Below are 10,056 nucleotides of genomic sequence, written 5' to 3'. Positions count from 1 at the left end.
CTCACCACTACCACCAGTGACCCCGACGAGGGATTTATATATTTATATATTTACACACACACACCATTCCTCCAGCCTCGGCTGGGGGCTTCACGTCGTTCTTCCTCGACCCTGCAAGTCATGCAAGACTTTATAGATTTATGGTCGAGGGGAAAACGTGTCCCGCTGTGGAATAGTAGCGACACGGAGAGGTAAACAAACCCCGGGCACGTCGCTAGAGGCCGTGTGTGACAGGGCCTCTGTTGGGAAACAGCCCACGGTCCTGTTTCAGGCCGGAATGATGTCATTCCAAAAGGAACAGCAGCGTGTAGTGGAGGCCACGTGGATGAACACAGGCTGCAGTTATTAATGCACAAGAACGATGATCAGGAAAGGTGGAGTTTTGTTTCTGTTGTTTATGCAAAAGAAAATGACACACACTATAAAGCACTCATGCAGAGACCACCCATCTCATCAGCCAAGGATGATATGTGTCTCTCACGCAGCTACATGACAGTGTTCAACCCGAGATGTTTTTATAATGCTGCTATGTTGTGTTTAACTTTCCAGATTTAGATTGCAGAGAGTTATGTATTATCTTATGGGGCCAGAGAGGAGATACAGACCTAGCATAACGTGTGTATTTATTTAACCCATCAGCGAGCTCAGCACACACGATTCAAAACCTCTGACTCAGCATTTTTTCACTTTAGAGATGGTAATTCACAAACACCAACATATTTTCCTAAATGACACTTTAACTATGATTTGTGGAACCCAAACTAAACGTTCTGACTGGTTACTAAATCAGCTACACTGAGTACATAGTCGCTCACTCCCAGTGGGGTTCGAGGGTGTTGTATATCAGTCTGAACTTATTCAGCACTCCTGTTTACAGTAGCTACTCCAAATGTGGTCTGTCTTTGTGATAACTTATTTTCCGGCTGATGATAAATCCCGTAGCTGTGATGGAAATTGCTTCAGACCTCTAATGTTTCTTTCTACATGCAAGCTGGACTTGAAATTATAATATCCATTAGCACAACAGCACAAGAAGCAGAATCAGGCTGACATCTGACTCTTGAAACTGATCTCATTCTTGCTGGCAATTATGTTAAACCTGATTTTCCCCCTCTTTAGACACTCGGTAATTGAGCTTTATTCGTAACCACAATGGGTTTAAAATTGGCTTCTCTCTTCAAGCGTAGCTGTTGTCCATGTAGCTGCAGCACAGAGAGAGAGAGAGAAGGACCACAAGGGGAAGTGGGAGGCTTGGGTCTGCTCAACAGCCAGCTGGTCTCCCCTGGAAAATACAAGATGCCTGCCTGTGCCAGAAATCTGCAGAGTGAGAGGGAATAGTGAATGAAAGCAGGGAAAATGTTAGTGTGCGTGCTGCCGGCCAAGACGGAGAAGGAGAAGATGGTTCATATTCCTAAAACTCAACAATCTTCTGAAGAGGGGAAACTGCTAGCAGCAAAGCACTGGAGGGGGGAAAGGAAAGAAAGTTGCATTTACCTCAGTAATAAGAAGGTAGAGTAGTTAAAGAAAGACAAACAAAAGCTAAGAAGAAGTTTGTGGCTGAGTTTTATGATTGCATTATAAAAAGATGGTGTTGATGAAGCATAAAATATTGATAGCTTTGCTTTCTTGGACTGCCATTAGATAAACACTGTGGCTTCAAAGATACTGGACTGCATGTCATTGAAAAGTCTTCCACTTGACCTCATGATACAACACATAGGATATAATGCATATATTACAGACTATGGGACCCAGCCTTGTCACCAACTTGACCATTTACATTGCTGAAAAGGGACCTAAGTACATTTACTCAAGTACTGATGAGTACTTTCTACTCCTTGACATTTACTTGGGGTGATTGGCACAGGAGGCAGCGCATGTTGTCCACTAATAGAAACATAGGTGGTTTGATCTCCAATGACCCCACTCCACATGTCGAAGTATCCTTCGGTAAGATAGTGAACTCTAATGTGTGAATGAGTGCATGTGAGTGTTTAACCGACCAGCAGGTGGCAGCTTGTTTGGTAGCCTCGGCCACCAGTGTATGAATGTGGTGTTAAAATGCTTTGAGTGGTCAGAAGACTAAGAAGGCGCTATACAAGTGCCAGTCCATTCACCATCTGATGCCTAAAGTTCCTTTGAACTTCACTTTTACATACAAAACATATGACCAGCTGATAATTAAGATGTGATGCACTCTTATAGAATAAACTAAAGAGATACAAACAGCTTCACCTTGAATGGTCGTCCATGGTCTATGGTTGACCCTTAAATTGGATCGAGTACAACCATTTACTTACTGATCTAACTGACAATACAAGTTTTAAGTATTCACATGATAAATAAATGTATTTTTACAGAGAACTCAAGTGGCACTATTGTAAACATGAGGCGGACTAGTTAAGTCAGTGTGTTTCACCAAAAATCAGTGGCTCCTAAAGGAAAATCCCAGTTACAGAGTACAGCAAATAAAACTTGCTGTATCAGGCATCCATTGGTATCAACCATGTTATACTACCTTGCTGGAAAGGGGGCCAAATAAAGCTCCAAAGTTATGCTGAATTTCAGCAAGGGAAAACGGAACATTGCCATTTTTCGATATGGTGTATTTAGATATTTCTGCATGCTGGGGTCCCTAAACAGTCTTGCAACTACAAAAATTGGGTATGACTGGAAAACTGAGAGCTAACAGCGATATACTTTTTGCACCATTTCAGTTCTGCACACAGTTTGACCAATATTTAATCAAAGTAGCCTTCAAGACTGAATTAATGAATAAAGAATAAAAATATTTGTTCACTCCTGATTTGATCCCATGATTTAATACCCTGCAGTAATTTCCTCAGTCAATGTGTGATTTTACTCTTCTGTAATCATGCATTGTTAGGCCCAGGACACACATGTGACTACCTCTACTTTTAAAAATAAGAAAACAAGGTCTTAACAGTAGATACAAGAACAAGTGGATACAAAATACATGTGGAAATATGATTCATTGGATTATATTCACAGGAAGTATAGAAATGTACAGGGACCCACCCCTTGTTGGGTATGGATGAGGGGAAAGAAAGAAAGAGAAGAAGAAGAGGAAGAAGAGAAAGAAGAAGAAGAAGAAGAAGCCATCATTATTATAATTGTTAGCAGGAAGAGTGTTGCATCTACCATCCATCCATGCATTTTCATCCGCTTATCTGGGGCCAGGTCGTGGGGGCAGCAGGTCAAGCAAAGCACCCCGGACGTCCCTCTCCCCATCAACACTTTCCAGCTCCTCCTGAAGGACCCCAAGGTGTTCCCGGACCAGATGAGATATGTAATCCCTCCAGCGTGTTCTTCGTCTACCTCGGGGCCTCCTACCAGTGGGACGTGCCCGTAACGCCTCCACCAGGAGGCATCTACCACCTAATATGATAAGTAATGGACATAATTGTTTTCTATATGAAGTCATCTGCAATTAACTTTGAGAAACAATGACTTTGTCATTTTTGACAAGACAATCTGAACCACCTTAACAATCTTACTGATCATAAATTGAGTAATTATATAAGTTTATAGACCTACAGCAAGTTGACCAATCCCCTTTACTTGACCAGGGTGACTGTTTCTAAGCACTTTTTTTTAAATTTAAATAAACAACTTGACTTGAAATACATTTTATATGTTTACAAAGGGCAGCTTTAGTCAATAAAATCAACGTTTTAAGCATTTATTACATCATAAATATTTGTGTGACTATGTTAAAAAGATATTAGGGTCTGGCTGGGTGGTCTGGGTCAATAATTTCCTTTAAATTCAGGATATATTGCTCTGTCCACAGGCACCATAAAGGTGAAGGGTACCAGTGAAGATGCAAGACAAGATTTAAATCTATTATGACTGCTGTAAGTGCTGAATTATGATTATTTTAGTAAAGCTCCCCAATGGCCCTCAGTGGGCTTCTTGTTTGTGAAAGTGGCTGTGAGGAAATCATATTCCCACATTTAATTCCTTGTGTGAGAGAATAAATCTCTGTGGAAAATAATGTCATGTCATTTAAATAAACCTGTGTGCGGACTGAGCATACATGTATAAACCCCCAAACACTCAACCCACCATACTCAGTGACTTCCTGACAGCTCAGTGTTTACAGTGTAATGGCGACACTGTGTGGTACAAAGTTATAATTGCAGCCTGCTGCCGGAAAATGGCGTCTGAATACAGTCCAGTATGTAGCCCCTACTTCACTGCTTTCCCCTGTCTGTACAAAGTTTTCACCTTCTTATAAAGACGCCAGGAAGTCGAAAGTAAATATTAAAATTATTTGCAGGCTCAGTGAAGAGCTGTTTGTCAGTATTAGTTTTATGTTTGTTCACCGGATGATTTCCTGGTTTCAAGAGCATTTTGCAAAGCAAGCTGTCAGGTGAGTTAACCTGGAACTTTCTCCTCAAAATACATGTGAAGTCAGCTGATCGTTGAATTAAAAATCCAAATGACCAAACTAGTTATTTTCCCACAGTGAACTTTAATTAAATAGAAATTAAATTGCAGTGTTGCTTCCTGGAGTGACTGATACAGACTCACCATCCTGCCAACCTCACTCAACCTGGCTGCAATACTTCACTTGAACAGCAGGTGGCAGTGTAATGCAGTGTTTTAGCCTGTTGCCTGTTTGTCTGCAGGTAAAAACCCACAACAGGCTCTGCATCAGCACAGCATGAGAGTTTTGATGAGGGAGTTTGTCTGGAAGGCATATATCATTATATTGATCCATGTTATGTTCATAATTTACAGCTTCTATCCAACAACAGTGAAATTATTTCATTATTTAACATCTTACTCTTTACAAATGTGGCTGAATAGTGCTGCATATTAATTTTAGGCATCTCTCAGTGTCTTTAGCGTTCTTTTGTCAATCATTGCTTATCTGATTTCTGTCAAGAAAAGCTATATTTTCTTTCTTTTTCATGCTTGTTGGCACTGTGTATAGATATTTTTATACTTGAACCTTCTTTGTGAATTTGTATTTGCTACCTTTATATTTACAGTCTTTCTTACCTTGTAGCTCCTGAAGCTCCAGCCCCAAATGTTCTCTTAAAGCGCCGAATCTTTTAAGTTTTTAAACTACTGTCAACTTTGTGTCATTCACATAATAATATATACACTAATTTTTTTTATCCCACTGCTATTCTCCAAAGAAATGTATTTTAATTATGTGTAAATGTTCCTCTGTGTCCCTAATATCCAATTCAGAGCATTGAAGACCACATTTACTTTCGTTGTTTCTTCCTTGTTGTTCTTTGATTTGCAATTAGAGCAGCCCAGATAATTATGGCATGGTTTCAAGCAGATTAGTCAGCTAAACTTTTATTCTGTGAACTCCGGCGTAGTATAACAGTAATAGGTTTTAAGATTAGTAATGCTGCTACACCAAATTCCTACCAATCTTTTTTTTTTTTCCTACATCTTTTTGGTGGCAGGAGTGAGAATGAGTCATCATCAGCAGTTGTTGTGTTGTGGTTCCAGAGTGATGAAGACAGTGGGAAAACAGTTGGATACAAAATAGGATGTAGGCTGTAGTTTTCCTAAATGATGTACAATTTTTTAGTTATCTCACATAGCTTGAACAATAGTGCATACAGCGACCATAAATAGGAATAAAGAAGAACCCCCCCCAAGTTTGAGCTGAGCCCCAGATGTTTACAATGCCTGGCTCCGCCCCTGATCTTATCTCATTTCGAAGCAAACTCTCCATCATCCAGCAGTTCATTTTCCTCTCTGCTACTTCCCTCGTCCTCCTTTGCATGCAGAATTAATTTATGTATTCTCTTTCCTATTTTAACACACAAATTAACACCTGACCTTCACTCTCCAGCTTGCCAGCACTCATGTAAAGTGGAAACCTGTGGCAGTAACTGCATACTTTCTGCAGGAGAGTATCACTCGGCTGTGCGAGATGAGTGACAGCACGCGCAGAGAGTGCTGTCAGTAGCATTTGCAAGTCAATGCTCAGATTTAACCTCTTCACTCTCCCCTCAGTACAGATCGACCGCCTGAATTCAAAATCAGCCTCTGAAAAAGATGCTCTTTTCTCACCTGCAGTGTGTGAGAATATGAACCATCGCATTGACCTTGTCTGGGAATCCTAGCAACACACATGAAGTTATCTTCCTGCAACAATGAGGAAACTATTTTCTAAAAGTCCTCTTGCTTCGTCATTACCACTGTGAGCATGCAGTGCAATTTTGAGTTTCATGGCCAAATTGTGCAAGCTGATGCATTCAGAGATTTTTGGAAAGTCAAAAGGAGATCTTATTCCACTTCACTGTGGGGAGACACAAATCATCCCATTGTTCTGTTTGATAAAGAAAAACCCCCAGTGAAAAGGAGAGGTGTACATTCCTCCTTCCCGAGGTTACAACGTGTTATGATGAAAACTGTGTCCTATTTACAAAAATAAATAACTATTAAGCAAATACCACAGAAGTAGATGCTTCAGTATCGATCTCCTCGCTGAAGGAGACTTTTGAGCAACAGCATTACGGCACTGAAATTCCTGAGTTCCCACATACAGATGCCCGTGGGTGTAAATGTGTCAGCGTCTGTTTTATGTGTGCATACGTGTACGTATGTGTGTCACAGGGGGTATTTATTTGTATCTGCCTGCAAGGAGGAGAGACGAGATGTGTGTGTGTGTGTGTGTGTGTAAATACGTGTGTGCGTGTGCATGTGAGCATAGCTGCTGCTGATGTGGGTCATTACCCCTTCTTTCCCCCGGGGGCCGTGCAGCAGGAGAGGACAGAAGGGGAGGGGATGGATGGAGGGGTGTGTGTGTTGGGGGCAGAGGGGGGGATGGGAAAAATGGAGGGTGAGGAGGAGGGAGGGGTTGAGATTGTGTGTGGCTGTGTGTGTGTTAGGGGGGTGGGGGGGTCCCAGAGGAGTAGAGACCAATAAATCACAGTGCCGTCTCTGCGCTGACACCCAGCTTGTCTGATGAGGGACAGGGAAGGGGTGGGGGCAAAATGAGGTGGCGGTGAGGGGTGAAGGAGGGTGTGGGGGTGCACCACCATGACAACACTGTGGCCTTGTCTTCCTGTCACTCAAGCCCACGCTGGGCAGGAGCCATTCTCAACCCCATCCCAGAGGTACTGGAGAAATTGAAGAGAGGAGGTGGGGCCGGGAAGGGCGAGGAGCAAATAGGGATACCACAGAACCCAAAGTTTATGACCTGAACCAAAGTACCTTCCTCCAATATCATCCCTTCTCCCATGGGATGGCTTTTTTTTTTTTTTTTTTTAAAGGAGCTCTGTCTGCTGTTGAGCCGAACAAAGTTGAACTAAAGGAAAAATCCACTCTTTAAAGGAAGAATTCTACCCCAAAATGATAATTTGTATATAAATTACTCACTCTGCGTTTTACTGAATCCTTGAAGAAAACTTTGTGTTTCTCACACGCCTCTTCAGTGAATGACGAATCCAAAAACAGAGAAAATTCATGATGATTTGAATGAATGGGGGCCGCGTTTAACAACAGCAAAACTATATCAAAACATAAGTTTACAAACTCTCACACAACTCATGCGGCATAATCTAAGTCTCATTTATACAGTCGTACACATGCTTTTAAGGGAAAATCTTACAACACATTCTCACTCCAACCTCGTCACATATCGACGTTTGGTCATGGACCGTCAACGTCCAGATACGATGTGAATGTTTCCCTCGGTGCGTTGGTTGTTGATGTTCTTGGACGATGTGTTAAGTTCTGCCTGTTACATGCATTGTGTTCTTTCAAAATACACTTCCATTTTCACAGGAAATTTACTGTTTAGGGACTGTCTCTTTCAAAATAAAAGCACTATGTTGGTATAAAACCGGTAATTGACATTTTTTTCCTTCAACAAACACACACGGTTGGGTTTAGGCAACAAAAGCACGAGGTTAGGTTTAGGAAAAAAAGAACAGGGATTGGCTTTATAATCTTACGGAACATGAACGCCGCTCTCCCAGGTGAATGTCGGAGTTTGTTGGACCCATACACCACCTCTCCCGCCCGCTCCAGTCGGACTTTCGCCACCTTAACTTTCGTTCTTGTCCAGCTGCAATTCCCCCTGAAAATATATCATGGCGACGTTAAAGGACGGCTTTTTTCATTGGTGTCTGACGCTGGAAGTGACTGCCCAAGTGCCGGATTTCAACAACTTCAGAGTGAGACCAGGTTGAACCTTAATATTTAAAATGTGTATACAAGTAGCACAACTGGGCAAGCATTTGAACACTGTTGATGCAGTCTACCTTCCAGCTCGTTCATTGGCCAGGAGTCCTGCTGTCACTCGCCCGGTCCTGTCGCTTCCTGTCATGTATGCAGTGAAGGGAATAGCAGAGTTTAAATGCACATACTTGCCTGGGTGTGCTTCTCATGTACGCTTGTTTATTCAGAAGTGTTGGTTTAAGCAAAAATGCATGTGTTTGGGAAGTACTGAGCATTCGATTGAATAAATAAGACTTGGATTATACTGCACAGGTTGTGTGAGAGTTTGTAAACTTGGGTTTTGATATAGTTTTGCTGTTGTTTAACATGGCCCCCATTTACTTCAATTCATCAAGAATTTTTGTTTTGTTTTTGGATTCTCCGTTTACCGTGGAGGCATGCGAGACAGATGTTTTCCTCATGAATTCAATGTAACACAGGGTGAATAACTGATATACAAATGATCATTCTAGGGGTGAAGTATTCCTTTAACTAACTTCAATGGATAGACGCCATTTATTATTATTCCAGGGCCTATTTTTGAAATGAAATGTATTTTTTAAGTAAGGTGATTATGACTTCTTAAAGATTAGTTAGTGACTTTCTTCATTTCTCAAAACTTTTTGAGAAAAGATGAATAAACTTACGTTCACAACCTACTGCATGTGACGAGAATAACAAAGACCGCAGCCCTCACAATACAGCATTTTTGTAGCGCTGATACACTGAGGTCTGTGGAGCCTATACTGCTGTTGGAGAAAGTGGTGTCCCTGCTGTGTCTACGATGGTTTCCTACTGGTATGACTGTTAAAAAATTGTAGGTCTGGAACGAAGGCTCGCTCTTTGAACCTGATGTTTACCATTGATGTCATTGAACATATTCCATAAATCAATATACTGAAGTGTTGTTTAGATTTGGCCTTTTTATCACAAGTATTTAGAAAAACCAAAGGATGAACAAAAAAGAAGCAACAGAAGTCCATCCTTCTGTTGTTAGCAGTAATATTTCTTTTTGATTTTTGTGTCTCTGTATCTCAAAGTTTACAGATAGGATTTTAATATACAATCCAGCAGCTGCCAGTGTCTAAGGAGAGAGCACCAGACAAGTGAAGCGTATTGATCCAAACAAAACATTGTAATAACTGCTCTCATCATGCCGCCTGCCAATGAACAAAAGAACAGACATGATAGTTGATCATCATGACCGGATGTCTGTCCACTTGCCATTGTCCGGTGTTATTAGGGCGTCATTTAGTCTTAATATCATAGTCACAGTGTGACTCTGATATTGCTGCTGGCAACCACAGAGGAATGAAGTCGTCTCTGAGGTTTCGTGGGAAGTAAACTTGTTTTCATCACCTCATTGAAAAACCACTCCCTCCTGATGTTTTGCTGCTTGGTGATAATTTGCCCGCTGTATGGATAACTGGTGGTTTGGTTTACACTGCTGTTTCATTTCCACGCCTTAAGTTGTGATAATAAAGGGATGCTTGCTGCTCCCTCGGGCACTTTCCACAGTTTTGCTCTTTGAGACAGGTGTGTGTGTGTAAGGTGAGCATGTGTTTAGTTGCACTCAGCATACATGTGTTTTACAGAGCTCTCTCCTGACAACCTCACACCACTGAGCTAAAACCAAAAGCTCCTGTAGCACTACCACCATTGTGTCCTGTCCCATTGTGGGGCCACTTTGATGTCCCGTTGCTCTGAGCCTCTGCGGAGGAGAGAAGGGCACTGTGGACTTGGTGTATTTAATCACTGGAGCTCAGCCAACACACACACACACACACACACACACACACACACACACACACACACACACACACACACACACAC

Source organism: Epinephelus moara, chromosome 10 (assembly GCF_006386435.1).
Source record: "Epinephelus moara isolate mb chromosome 10, YSFRI_EMoa_1.0, whole genome shotgun sequence".
Classification (NCBI taxonomy): domain Eukaryota; kingdom Metazoa; phylum Chordata; class Actinopteri; order Perciformes; family Serranidae; genus Epinephelus; species Epinephelus moara.
This window is presented reverse-complemented; position numbering follows the sequence as displayed.